This window comes from Prionailurus viverrinus, chromosome B3 (genome assembly GCF_022837055.1).
Source record: "Prionailurus viverrinus isolate Anna chromosome B3, UM_Priviv_1.0, whole genome shotgun sequence".
NCBI classification, from domain to species: domain Eukaryota; kingdom Metazoa; phylum Chordata; class Mammalia; order Carnivora; family Felidae; genus Prionailurus; species Prionailurus viverrinus.
In genome coordinates, this window is record NC_062566.1 from 19,302,012 (window position 1) to 19,317,006 (window position 14,995).

Genomic DNA, 14,995 nt, shown 5'->3' on the forward strand with positions numbered 1-14,995 from the left:
GTGAGATGGGCAATTTGGCCTGTTCTCTCCTGGGCTGATTCCTGGATTGATAGCCCTGATGAATGCTTTGCATGCCTGGTAAGAATTACTTCTTTGTTTGCTATACTCTTGTGAGGTTTTTGGATGCAAGCTTCCTTGGCTTTTAGAGCTAGGGGTTTTGTAAACCCAACCCTCTCTCTGGTGGGAGTCTTAAAAGTTGGGGTGCTAGATATAAGGTTCAAGCCCTTTGCTATTCAGGAAGAAGCTAGAAGTTGGGGGTTGCTTAATGATTGATTGTGTAGTGTTATCCTTGGGGTTTGTTTATGGTGACAGTGTGTCTCCGCCTGTACTACCTGTTTCCGTGTGGCGAGTTTCTCATTTGTCCAACGTGTAGGAGTAGCTAGCTAGTTTCTAGATCTCTTTCAGAGGAAATTGCCCAATATATAGCTATACATTCAGTCTGTCTGAGAAAGGAGATAAGCTCAGGAGTCTCCTGAGTCACAATCTTGACTGGTTCTCAATAGTTTGAATTGTGGTTCTTAGTCAACATTTTTGCCTTTGCTCTAACATTATTTTTTTCCCAATTCAGAGTATTTTCTTCAATAGTATTTTTAATAACGCAAGTTTATTTGACGTTGGTAAAATGCCTTACTTTAATGACAGTAAAAATATTTACTTCTGCCAGATCTTTTCCCCAGGTGTGAAATCATTATTCAGGAGTTGTATTTTAGTTCTTTGTGTACTTAGTCTTTCATATAAGGATTGCTTAACTTTAAAACAGAACTAAATTAAGAATATATAATAGTGGAATATCAGAGAAAATTTCATTAGCTATACAAATACATATGTCCTTCACTGTTTTTTTTTCTTTAAATATATTTTAGTTTATTGATTTCCAATTTTTATTATGGTTATTAAACATATTCTCTATTAGTTGAATGATTTTTGAGACTTGGTTTTTGGCCTAATATGTGGTTGATCTTGGTAAATATACCATAGAAAATTTGAACAAAGTACAGTTGTTCTAAAATCCTTGGCTATAGTGTTTTATAAATGTCCATTAGGAGAGGGTTGGTGGTGTTCACATCTTCCATGACTGATATTTTATCTTGTACTATAAATTACTGAAATAGTTGAAGTTAAATTCATCAGTTATGATTGTGAATTTGTGTTCTACTTCATTTCTTTTGGTTTCATTTCACATAATTTGAAACTTTTATTAGTCACAAACATTCATGATTATTAATGTATTCCTTATAATTTGACCCTCTTATATTATAAAATGTCTCTATCTTTGGTAACATAGTCTTGAAATTTATCTGAAATCAATACCGCCACTCTAGCCTTCTTATGCTTCCTGTTTGTATGGAAATCTTATCTTTTTTTTTTTTTTTAGCCTGTATGTTTATATGTAAAGCTTTGTCATTTTAGATGGCATATAGTTGGTATATGTTTTAAGCTTTAGCAGTTGGATTAGTTATTAAAGTTACATTTAATTTTTGAAACAATAGATTAATATCTACCATTTTTATCATTTATTTTTAAGTCTGAACTCTCCTGCATTGTCTCTCTCCTGTTTGTTTTTGTTGTTGTTGTTGTTGTTGTTGTTGTTCTTTTGTTTCCTCTTTCCTACGTTCTTTGGTTGTTTGAATTTCTTTTTCAGAATTCCATCTTTTACCTTTTTAACTCTACCTCTTTATATTTTAGGGAGTATTCTAATGATTAAGATATAGATATTTAATTGTTTGCAATATTTTGAGACTAAATCTTATATCACTTTACAAAACACAAGAATCTTGCAACCATATATGTCCATTTTCCTAGTCTCTGACCCTTTTTATGCTAGTTGTCAGATATCACATGCGCCATTAATCCTACAGCCAATGGTAAAATTGTTCTAAGTAGGTATATTTTTGAAAACATCATTTTCAAACAAAATTAAAAACATTTTCAAAACAAAAATTCTATTTATTTATTAACCAGTTCCAGTGGTCTTCTATCCTGAAGATCCATGTTGCCTGCTGTTATTGTTATCTGCCTTCCCAATGAACTTTCTTTAGCACTAGCACTACTGGTGATAATTTTTCTCTGTTTTCTTCTATCTCATAGGTTTCTTCTATCTGAGAATGTCTTTATTTAGCATTAATAATTTTTTTAAGTTTGTTTAGTTTTGAGAGAGAGACAGTGAGCAGGGAGGGGCAGAGAGAGGGGGAAACACAGAATCTGAAGCAGGCTCCAGGCTCTGCGCTCTCAGCACAGAGCCCAATGCAGGGCTTGAACTCAAGAACTGGAAGATCATAACCTGAACCGAAGTCGGATGCTCAATTGACTGAACCACCCAGGTGCCCCTTTATTTAGCATTTTTTAAGCATTCTTTAGTGAGGTATATTGTTACTGAATATAGAATTATGGTTTGACTTTTTTATCCCTAGAATTTTAAAGATAATATTAAAGACAATATTGCATATTTTTTAAATTTTTTATTTATTTGTTTTTTAACATTCACTTTTGAGAGAGAGAGACAGAGCATGTGTGGGGGAGGGGAAGAGAGAGAGTCCAGTTGCAGAATTGAAAGCAGGCTCCAGGCTCTGAGCTGTCAGCACAGAGCCCAACATGGGGCTCAAACCCATGAACTGTGAGGTCATGACCTGATCCAAAGTCAGACCCTTAACCAACTGAGCCACGCAGGCACCCCTGTTTTTTTTTTTAATGTTTGTGTATTTTTGAGAGAGAGAAAGAGAGTGAGCATAGGTGGGGGAGGGACAGACAGAGGAAGACACAGAATATGAAGCGGGGTCCAGGCTCTGAGCTTTCAGTGTGGAGCTGGCCGATGGGCTCAAACTCACAAACTGTGAGATCATGACCTGAGCTGAAGTCAGATGCTTAACCAATGAGCCACCTAGGTGCCCGTTGCATAATTTTTTCATTGAATATAACCACTTTCTTTGGATTGCAGAAACAAAACTTTGGCTAACAAAGCAGGATTTGATACTTTAACAGAGGTTATTTCTGAAGAGCTCTTAACACTTTGTCTTTCACAGTTTTGATAAAATGAGCTCCTTTGGCAGGGAATATATATATATTCATATATATATATATATATATATATATATATATATATTCTTATACACAACATTTTATATAATATAATCATACCATGTTTTTAAATGACTGGTTTAGCTTTCATATTTACAGTGAAAAAGTAAGAGAGTGTGTGGATGATTATGTTAAGGAGAAAAACCAAGAGAAAATGATTAGGGTGAATTGATGATAGAAATATCATTTCATTTAATTAATTGGTAACCCTACCATTATGGTCATAGAATAGAAATATGGAATATTTTGTGTAGTGTACACTATTATTAACATTTTATGTGACTTCTCTTACTGTAGAATTAATCTACTCTTGAAATACCATCTTTTTATTGAAGATAAGTGGGACATAGGCATGTTACAACTTGTGAATTTGGGAAATATAAAATTTTATTTGAATAGCATTTTTTTGTCATTTTGGCATGACTCCCACATGTCAACCCCATGGCAATCATTCAAGAAAGTAAAGCTGTTGCAGTTTTTGCCATGCATACCATCAAAACATATGATTATTCTATGATGTTATGAGAAATTTAGAAATAAAATTCCAGTGGACATGTAAGATAAATATTCCATGTTTTTGTGGAAACAAATGCTCAGGCTTGAGAAACACTATGATGTTGTTATGTCTTATGTTAATGATTCTTAAATTCTGCCCAATTCTACTTTTATCTCTCATCCATCTATCTACCTATCGATTTATTTTCCATAATCTGCCTGTAGTATATCTCGACCTATCAATAATCTATCATCCATCTTACTCCATCTTACTTGTTTTCCTATCATCTATCTATGTATCTGCCTGTCTATATATCTTTTTTTAAATGTTTATTTTGAGAGAGAGACAGAGAGATAGTGTGAGTGGTGGAGGGGTTAGGTGAGTGGTGGAGACACAGAATCCAGGCTCTAAGTTGTCAGCACAGAGCCTGATCCAGGGATCTAACTCATGAACTGTGAGATGCTAACCTGAGCTGAAGTCAGACACTCAACCCACTGAGCCACCTGGGCACCCCTGCCTGTCTATGTATCTTATGGCAGGATGGATATATAGTTATAAGAGGCAGAAGAACATAGAAATGGAGGACCAAGGGAGTTACTTTGCATGTGTGTGGACAGTGGTAACAGTGGTCTCTTTGGTGATGTTGTATAGAAAGAGAAAGCAAAAAGAGAGCATGACTACTGAGGGCCATTAAGTCAGAGACCTACCCAGAAAGAATTCTGGCCTTATTACTATACTTGATTTCAGAAAATCAGAACAAAGCTTCCTCATCCTATTGGCTGGAAATGGGAAAATTTAAACTAAATATAATGACTCTGCTTTTCCAGCCTTCCATATTTTAATAATCAAGTTTTAATTACTTGGAATTATTGCCTCAGTCTGTATTATACTAGACCATGAATTGGCAAATCTTTTCTGTAAAGGAGCAAATGACAGTTTTACTTTTTCAGGCTGTATAATCTCTGTTGCAATTAATCCATCCTGCTGTTGTAGTATGAAAGCAGATAAACACAGTGTGTAATTGAGTAAGTGTTGCCGTATTCCAGTAAAACTGTTTACAACAGCAGCCTATGGGCTTGAATTACCAATTCCTGAACTATAGCATTGGTTAAACAAGAACCTGAACTATGATCAGATTAACTCAGACACATAGTAAAAATATCTAAGAATTACTTCTCCATTTTATTTTCATTAAAATTATTTTCCCTCCTTTGCCATATTTTCTTCACAAGAGAGTCCTATGAGTGTTACATTCCACCATAATCTAAACAATGTAAAACCAGCACTGTATAAAGAATTAGAGTGACATGAACTCCTTTCCTGTTATAACCAATAAACTATATTTCAAAATTGAATGTATTTCTCTCATATTCCATCTGTAAGGTTGCCAAGGAATTTGTGACCAAAATCTTGCCTGATTTCTTTTCTCCTTCAGCATAGTTTGAATCAAAATGGTATCTCTGAGCTTCCTTCATTGTATCCAGACTCCTTATGCAATGACTTTAGTCTATTCTGATTTCATCTGAGAAGTTGTAATTGTTTCAGCATCCCAGAACAGGATTCATATATTCTAAATCTATTATTTAACCTAGTTTATAAAAACTTGAAATAGTCAACAGTACACGTTTTCCAAGTTTACTCTTGTTTTCTCATGTTAACTGCATGGAGGGGTTAGACGAGAAAAAGTCTCTAAAATCTGGTAACTTAAAATTACAGTTGGGCTATTTCTGTTTTTGAAGTCAAATAAAATATATATTTACTTAAAATTTATATGACCAATTTTGTGTTAATATTCTATGAAAGCCTCACTCAGATAAGCATCCCAGTACATAATTGGGATATAGATAGGAATAATTCAGAAAAGATAAGCATTGTGAATGGCCAAGAGCATATAATATGCTCAAGCATACCAATCTTTATAACAAATATATATGAAGTAATTATAAAGTATTATAAATATATAATAAAATTAAATGTATTTTTGCACATACACACACACACCCATAATGCAATAAGTCAACAATTGTCTTTTTTCACCTATCAGATTAAAAGTTATATCTGTTAACCAACCATGGAAAATTTGGCCGTCCTGGTGTTTTATAATCTTTCCAGAAGACAGTGGAAAATAGATGGAAATTAGCACATTTTGACTAACAATTTTATTTTTAAAAATTTACTTAAGTGTTCAAAGATGTATGTAAACTCAAGGATAATCATTACAGGCTTAGTTGTACTTGTAAAATTGTTAGTAACCTGTTTATCTAAAGTCATGATTTTAAGTAAATTAATGTTGATACATTTATTCAACCTGTTTATATTCTATTCTATCTGGTAATGTATGTTTAAATTAATTGGTGTGAAAACCCAGACTTTATATACCCATTATTGAGTACCAAGTATGTTTGAGGCAATAACATTGTATTTCATTCTTGTAAAATGATATACAAATGTGATTGTGCAGATACGGTCAATAAACCAATTTTATAGGAAGAATATTTTAAAATGTTGATAATGAGTTCTGGTCATTATTTTGCTATTTCATTTTTGTGTTTGTGTGTGTGCGTGTGTGTGGTTTCAAATACATGTATTTCAATTACAAATGGCATTTATTGGGTTGTTAGTGTAGGTACCAAATGCCAAGATAAATGCTTTCATGAACTATCTCAATGCTAATAGTAATTGTACAGATATTTATTACTTTTTAAAAAATAAAATAGAAACAGTCTGTGCTAGAAACTGAGGCTGATTGTTTAAATAGGCTGTGTTTGATTATGTGATTCATACTATTACTTTCAACTTAAAAAAAAAAACCCACAACCCTATGGTATAACAGCCATTGGAAGATAATTAAAAATGCTTGTATTTTGCCTAATCCATTGAGTAAAACAATGTTTTGGGGAAGAATGCATATTTCTGAGGTTATATTCATTTTCCCTGTGTTTTTAAGGTCAGAGCCATAAGAATTTTCCAGTGCAATTCCTCATGCTAAAAAGTATAAGTATTGAGATATTGTAAGAATAGGAGAAAATTATGCCAAGATATTGGTTTGTGGAAAATTCCATTGTGTAAAGCTACAGACAATAATCTCTGGAAATATGGGGAGGCAGTGCTTAGGAGATGGGATACTGTCTTCCTCAGCAGAAACCACTTCATAGATAGAGCTCTGGGATCCCATGGGAGCACAGTTCAAAGTACAAACCAATGGCCAACAGGAAGAGTGTCACTAAATGGAAGAAACCACCTTTGGAAGAGATATAATGATAGGCAATATCCAAACATAAATACTGCAGATAGTAGGGGGAAAGCCAGTGAGGATCTCAGAGTGAAGAAACAATCCCCCACTGATAGAAACTTAAATGTTATTGGGGCGCCTGGGTGGCGCAGTCGGTTAGGCGTCCGACTTCAGCCAGGTCACGATCTCGCGGTCCGGGAGTTCGAGCCCCACGTCAGGCTCTGGGCTGATGGCTCAGAGCCTGGAGCCTGTTTCCGATTCTGTGTCTCCCTCTCTCTCTGCCCCTCCCCCGTTCATGCTCTGTCTCTCTCTGTCCCAAAAATAAATAAACGTTGAAAAAAAAATTTAAAAAAAAAGAAACTTAAATGTTATAATCTCATATTGGAATATTTTGTGTGTGTAATTTATGACCAAGTAGTCTGGATTCTAAACTATCTCCTTTGACTATATGTTTCATAATCAGTTCACTTTCCCCCAGTTATCTCCATTCATTCTAACCCTTTTCTAAAGTGCACACTTCGTGTTTTGCAAGTATAATTATCAACTCATAGCTAATAGCTAAAATGTTGGCCAAAATAATAAAGAGAATTGTGACAAATTCTGCCTGACTATGCCACAACAGTGGCTAGATTATGTTTAGAAAAATTGGTTTATAGTTTCTAACTTTGCCTTTTTATCTTCTGGTATTTTGAGGGGAAATGGACTACTTAAGATACTCCCAGTTGGGGCTCTGGAACATCGTGGAAACCGAAGGAGGAGTAGAAGTACAGAAGGAGAAAGCTTTCATAGATGGGTAAGGCTGCGTCTGTTGAAGAGGACTGCTGGACACTGAGCAGTGAGCCATCTCTGGTTTTGACTGATAAAATTCAGAGATGTGTGAACATGTAAAATCTCTTTAAGAATGAAAAGAACTGGTTAATAATAATGATGTTTATAACATTAATCTGTGAATGAACGAGTGAATGAATGGATAAGTAGTGTAGAAACTGAAGTCCCATTAGACATAAAGTTGTAATAAATGTGGTAGAAATGATATAAAATATTTGGGAATGATCATAATAATTGTTTCAACCAGGAAACATCAAAGGATGCTAAAACTTCTTGGAGAAAGTTTGAGGAGATACTTTTATAGATTGTTATTATCTCCTCCATGATATACTTATTATTTACAAAGAGAAGATAACTTAGTGGTGGAGAACCTGGTAGACACTACCTGAATTAAGTAAGAGATAAAAGATAATACCATTAGTGATGGAATCATCTGGCATCACTATAGGAAGCACCAGAAGAACCTAGCCTTATTTCTGTAGTATCTCAGACAAAAGTGAATAAATGTGAATCAACTCTGGAGAAAATATTAGATTCAGCTGGCATGATATTATACAAAAAAAAAAAACCCTCCACAAAAACACTGGGATTTAGTCTTTAAACATAATATTACTGAGGAAGTATTCTAGATTAAGTTAGACTAAATAGATATGAAAACTGAATACAATATTGATTCAGGATTTCTATAAAAGACATTAAAGGGAAAATGAAAAATTCTAAAAAAGTTCATAAATAAATTATAGTATTATATAAGGCAGATATTAATTACCAACTTTGATAACAATACTGTAGCTATGTAGTAGAAAATCCTTGTTTTGAAGAAATTAAAATGATTTAGGGGATAAAAGAGAATCATAGCTTGCAATGTATTTGGTTCAAATGCAGGTGCATACAGGTATTACTTAGCACAGTTCAGCCATGTTGATCAGGTATCAGATCCCCATTCCTTTTTTATGGATGAGCAATATCCCATTGTATGGATATATCAGATTTTGCTTTTCTGTTTATCATTTAGTGGATATTTGCGTTTTCACTTTTTGTTTATTACGAACAACTTTGCTATGAACATTTATATAGAGGCTTTTGTATATACGTATTTTTTAAAATTATTTTTTAGGGGTGAGAATATGGTAAATCTATGTTACTATTTTGAGGAATTGCCTGACCAGAATGTTTAGTATCATATTTGTTGCATCTGTGCACAGTTAATATTCTGTTGAATATTGGTGGAAATTCTTATTGTAGACATAATTAATTAAATTGAATAAGTGTGATATACACAGTTGAAGTCTATTTCCTCACACCTTGTTGATTTAATGGGTGTATATGTTTTTCATCATTGCACATTTTTGCTTTTGTATTCTCAGGTTTAAATGTTATGGAATCAATGTAGGTTTGAATAAAAAGCATTTCCTTGCCTTATAACATTAAGATATAGAACAGGTATCTAGAAAAAATGAATTAAATAATACTCAAGGATAGTAGGGATTGTTCAGAAGAGTAGAATTTTGCCACAGAAATTATACTGGTTTTCTTCATAATATTCATGTAGATCTGCAATGAAAAACTTCCTCTTGTGGGCTTCATGGTTAATGTGGTGCATCAACCAAGTGGTTCAGTATGTTTTAGGGTTATTTTATGTTACATTATGTATGTTTTTTAGTGTGATTTCATGAATGACTTCAGGGTCTATCCCTTCTCACAAGCAGCAAGTGAAAAGTGTCCTTTTGAATGATAATGCTTGGATTGTACATTCATACATTGTGAAAAATCTGAAGAAATGAAAAACAAAGTCACTGTTGGTGAAGAGTACACTGTTTCTTTTCTAAACAAACGAGGGTGGTCTTCTACTTATTATTTTAGAGCTAGCCTGCAATTCGATGTGTTTGAATTATACCACTCTTGTATGTATTAAACATTTAATCTACGAATATCTTGTTTGTTGGTTAAATGGTGTTCCTGTGCATATGTGCCTGCTAATAAATATACAGGTTTAATACACAGGAGTGTGCAGTGGGTATTATGAACACTAGTCCCAGTGTTCTGTCCCAGACTGTTTTCAAGTTTATATTTCTACTTGTTATATAATTTATTTTTATTTTACCTACATTAAATTTAATTTTTTGTCATGTGCAGTTATATGGGTTGTGACAAATGAATAGTATATAAAACACCATAATTTTGATATGGAGGGGTTCCATTGCCCCTAAAATCCTCTTTGTCGACACTCTGTAGTCAACCCTCATTCGACTCCATAATCTCTTACAACACTGTTTTTATAGTTTTGTCTTTAACAAAATGTCACTCAAGTAGAATCAAACAGGGACACCTCGGTGGCCTAGTCGGGTAAGCATCTGACTTCAGTTCAGGTCATGATCTTGGGGTCTGTGAGTTCAAGCCCTGCATCAGGCTCTGTGCTAACAGCTCAGAGCCTGGAGCCTGCTTCGGATTCTATGTATCCCTCTCTCTGACCCTCCCCTGCTCTTGCCTCTGTCTCTCTGTGTCTTTCCCTCAAAAGTAAATAAACATTAAAAAAATGTTTTTAATTAAATGGAATGAAACGTTGTATAGCCTCTGAAGTCCAGCTCCTGTTCCTAACACTTCGAGTTCCCCAGTTCACTTGAATTTATCCTTCAAAGACCTCTGCTAGCCTATCCATGAATTCCCAGGATTGCATTCTCTGTTAAATAAGGATCAGCCGTGCTTATTCCATATTAGTCCTCTTATGTCTTGCCTTTATGATGTTCTTTTCCATTTGTTTTTTATAATTTCCATTATCTTATGAAATTTTCCATCTGTTATTTTTATTCTTACCATTGTTTCATCAGTTTTTATGTTGTTTGTAATAGATTTTCAAAGTTCTTATCTATTACTTCCCACATATAAGGCTCACAACACCCTTGTCGTGTGCTCTTCATTTTACCCACCAAAGAGCATTTTCATCAAGTCTTTATTTGGTAGAATATAATTTTAGAATTTCTCAAAGAGAAAATTGCCGTGGCACTAATTTCCATAGTAGACAGGATTGTTGACTATTTACAGAGTGAATAATTCAAAGAGGAAATAAATGAAGAAATGAGATGGCAAAGATGGCAAAGATGGCAAAGGACCAAGCAGCTGTGATTTATGTGGCAAGTGTTAGAAGTGTGGGGATGCATGTATGGTGATCACTACAGAATCAATGAATTTCATGTATTTTATGATCTTATTTATATTATTTGTGGTGTTTTGCTGCAGGTCAAAGACTGGAACAACTTACCATACTTCAGGGAAAAGAGATGAACAGCTATTCTGATGCTTTTGAAATCACACAGGATTTGTGGACAGTGATGTCAGAAATTCGGGATTCTAGGCTCATTATTTCAGAGTCCCAAGGTAGAATATTTTTATAATAGGTTTCTCCCCCACAAGTGCCTAGTTTCTTAAATATTCATTATTATTAATTTCCTTCATTAAGTAAAAAAAATCTCTTTGAAGAAACCTGAATAATCTCAGGGAATCATTGATATATATGCAAATTATCTTGTAGAGATAATTAAATGTGCCAAAATACTTATTTATATTTTTATTACTGGAAAATCAAGAGTATTTTCCAAATGTTTCTACTCATATTCTACTATAATCACACCTTTTTTGCTACCACATTTGTAAATACTTCCCCATTACTCCTTGAAATTTCAGTTGACAATTTTTTTTATTTTCCCAATAGATTTTATGTAATTTTATTAGAAAAATATGCTTTTTTTGCCCTATGTACCTTTCGAGTTTCATTATTTAGATACTAAATAAACTATCCATTACACATTTACTTTATAATTCAGTAGATAAGACTGAAGAAAATAAGCCTGGCTATGGAAATGCTTATTTGTTTGGGAGGATGTTTGTCTGGATCAATGATGAGCACAATTGTCTGAGGATGCTGAGGGACTCATTCCAGATGTCAATCTGAGGTCCAGATGAGTGGCCCTCTAATAGGACAAATAAGACTCTCAGAGCCTGGCTGTATTTGATGATCCTAAGTGACAACACAATACCACTGTGAGCATGCCTTTTATTTCTTTTGGTGCAAGGCATTAGCCTTCTATGTCATGAAGCAGTATGAAACTTTAGATATACTGTATGACCCAAAACTTGCTTCATTTTGTTCACTTTGAATGGAGAGTTGTATGTAGGTATTAGTATATAGGAAATATGTTCTTAAGTAATAAATGAGGAAACAAAAGAAAGGTTGAATTAAGAGGTCAAGCAACTGTGATGAGTACTGAAAGTTTCACTAGTGTTGGCTGAAAGAAGGGAACACTGCATACCTATATTAAATATTGACAATGGAATCAATTTTAGTATTTGTTATTTTTCACTGTAGAAATTTTTCAGAGACTGTGTCTTTGCTTTTCTTTCTGTCATGTTTTTCTGAGTTAGACGGGGTGGAATGAAGTCCTCCACTTCTAAGAAGAGCAGTGAGTAACTATACCAGCTTTCTTTAAATTCATATGTCATGTGATCTGTGCCATACCCTAAGGTCTCTGTGTTCATCTTTTCAATGACTTTCTGGAGAATATCTTCATAATGTGTCCTTTTATTTGGTGAGTGTATCCACCCTCATTTCCAAATTGTAAATTTTACTTTATCAGAGTTTTGTGTGGATTAACAAATGAAGAACTTTGGAAAATTGTTTATTTGTTTTGTTTTGTATTGCAGTGAAATACTATTTTATGAATTAAGGTATGCTTGGAAGTTCCCTTAAAAATTACGATGGTTTTGTAATGTTGACCCCATGATTAAGATTATCATAGTCAGATCATTTTGGTCAGATTTATAAGATCATTATGGATCATTATTGCTACTTTTTTCATCATTGAGATTTTACATTAATTAGATATTTTTGATGTGGACAATTATATGCTAAATTTTATGAGCTCTTTCTAAGGCCTTCATTTAAATGATAAATACCCAAACACAATAAAGTTTTTCTAAAACACAAAACAGTTCAATTTTCCATATAATATTTGTCTCATAAAAGATATTAGGTTGAATTAATCAGGTGGATAGATAATGAAATTTCATATATTAAATTATTAATCATTATTTTCTGTTAAATTTGAAACATCCATCAATAAGGGAAATAGTCTGTATCTTCCTTGGCATGATTACATAGAAGGTTTTATGTTACCTTGAGCTTGGTGTTCATACTTTGGGAATAGGTAAATGGTTTTTTTCTTGATAAAGTTCTTGTCATACATTGTTTCAATGAGAAATTGTTTTTGTGTTCTCTTTATGCTTATATATGTGTTTATGTATGTATATATTTTAATGTGTGTATTTATTTCTCCAGAATCTAGCAAGACAATTCAAATGAACTCAATAATAATGAATAAAATAGCCATGAACACTAATAATTGTAAAATCAGAAAATAAAAAAGCCCTACCAGATACTGAAATGGACTCTAAAACTTCCATTATTAAAAAAAAAATGAGAAAAAAATTGAGAATGAATGTAAATGAAAGGAATACTAGCACATAATTTGGTTTAATAAATATCCTACAAATACCTGCTTTTAGATTTTACTATCTGTATATTTATATAATACTTACATTAATGTATGTTTGCAGTGCATAGCTGCTATCTCCAGGTACCGAAGTATATCAACATATAATATTTATGCTGTTAAGGGTAGGTATTAAAAGTGTGCTACCCAATGTGTTTTTTTCTAAGTACTTTCTTCCAAGACTGGGAACAAGACAACAATGTCCTCTCCCATCACTTCTATTTATATTGTTCTGTACAGTAATGACCATGCAACAGGGCAAGAAATGTAAATAAAGGCATAAAGATCACAAAGTAAGAAACAAAGATTTCTTTGCAGAAAACTCAATTACTTATGTTAGAAAATCCCAAAGAGCCTACAATAACACTCCCAGAACTGAAAACTTAGTTTAGCAAGTTTGCAAGATACAAGGCCAATATACAAGTCAATTATATTACTATATAATAGCAACAAACAATTGGACTTTGAGATAAATCCCATTTATAATAGCACAAGAAATGAGGGACTTCTGTAATGCAATAAAATATGTACAATATCTTTGCAAAACACTGATCAAGTTATCAAAGAAAACCTAAATAAAAGTAGAGATATATTCTGTTTATGGGTCAGAAGTTTCAAAATAGTGGAACTGTCAGTTACCCCAATTTCATTTGTAGATTCAATATAATCCAAATAAAAAATATTGCAATTTCTTTGTAGATATCAACAAGGTCATTCTAAAATTAATGTCAAAGGTAAAACAACTATAATAGCAAAAGATATCCTGAAAAACTTATAAAGTCAGAGACTTTACACTATGTTATTTTAAGGCTTACTATAAAACTATAGTAAAAATTAACACATAGGTCAAAGAAGATAATATCTGTTAAAGATAGTCATGGAGAAAGATACCTGGGTGGTTTCTGAAATGCTGGTAGTGTTTGTTTCTGGATATGTTTATTGATTACCTGCTGTTTTTGGAAGATGCAAATTTATTGATTTCTATAGTTTAATGCATGCCCTTTGCTGTATCTATATTATACTTCAATTGAAAGTTTGAAATATGAAATAAAACTAGTCTAAATATTGGTTAATACACTTCTAGGAATATTGTCCTATAGATTGTGTGTTACCTGGGGTCTGATGATTGATTTTCTTAGGGTGTGTCAAGAGTCTCTCTTTGGGGCACCTGGCTGGCTCAGTCACTGGAGTTTACTACTCTTGATTTTTGGGGTTGTGAGTTCAAGCCCCACATTGGGCATAGAGCTAGCTTTTACAAAAAGAGTGTTATCTCTTTTACACAGGCATTTCAGCAAATAATATCAGGTAGTATTTATTTATTCACATTTTTTATATACTTGAGTATTTTTTCATGTGTTTATTTACATATCCATTTTTCTCTTATGATAATGTGCTTAGGTATTCAGAAGTCTTAATATTGAAGGTATTTTATTCTTGTTACTTTTGACATCAAAATCTTTTTTAAGTTATTATAAATTCTGTTTTTTTTTATTTTGATGTATATTTCTTTGAGTTTTAACATGTGTGGATTATTGTATTGATGACCAAAATCAGTATACAGAACTGTTGTGTATTTTGTCCTTTAACTCCCCAAATTTCCTTATCCCTTTACAGTTATATCCTACTCCTGGTATACACTAATTAATTTTCTCTATTCCTATGGTTTTGTCTTTTGGGAATGTTAGATAAATGAAATCATACCTAATATAACTTTTAGGATATTTCACTAAGCATCATTCCCCCGAGATACATTGAAGCTATAGTTTGAATCAATAGTCTCTTTTTTATTGTAGAACAATATTCCATTATGTGGATGTA

At 33.1% G+C, this 14,995-nt stretch overlaps 1 long non-coding RNA gene and 1 other non-coding gene across 2 annotated transcripts; both read left to right on the forward strand.

Annotated features, from left to right (window-relative positions):
• Positions 1-7,204: 7,204 nt before the first annotated feature.
• On the forward strand, positions 7,205-14,250 carry LOC125168181 (uncharacterized). Its single transcript, XR_007153037.1, has 3 exons — positions 7,205-7,596; positions 10,869-11,006; positions 12,051-14,250. It is a non-coding gene; the product is annotated as an uncharacterized LOC125168181 (long non-coding RNA).
• Positions 11,519-11,585, forward strand: LOC125169361 (small nucleolar RNA SNORD109A). The gene has a single exon (XR_007153665.1). It is a non-coding gene; the product is annotated as a small nucleolar RNA SNORD109A (small nucleolar RNA).
• Positions 14,251-14,995: the final 745 nt, after the last annotated feature.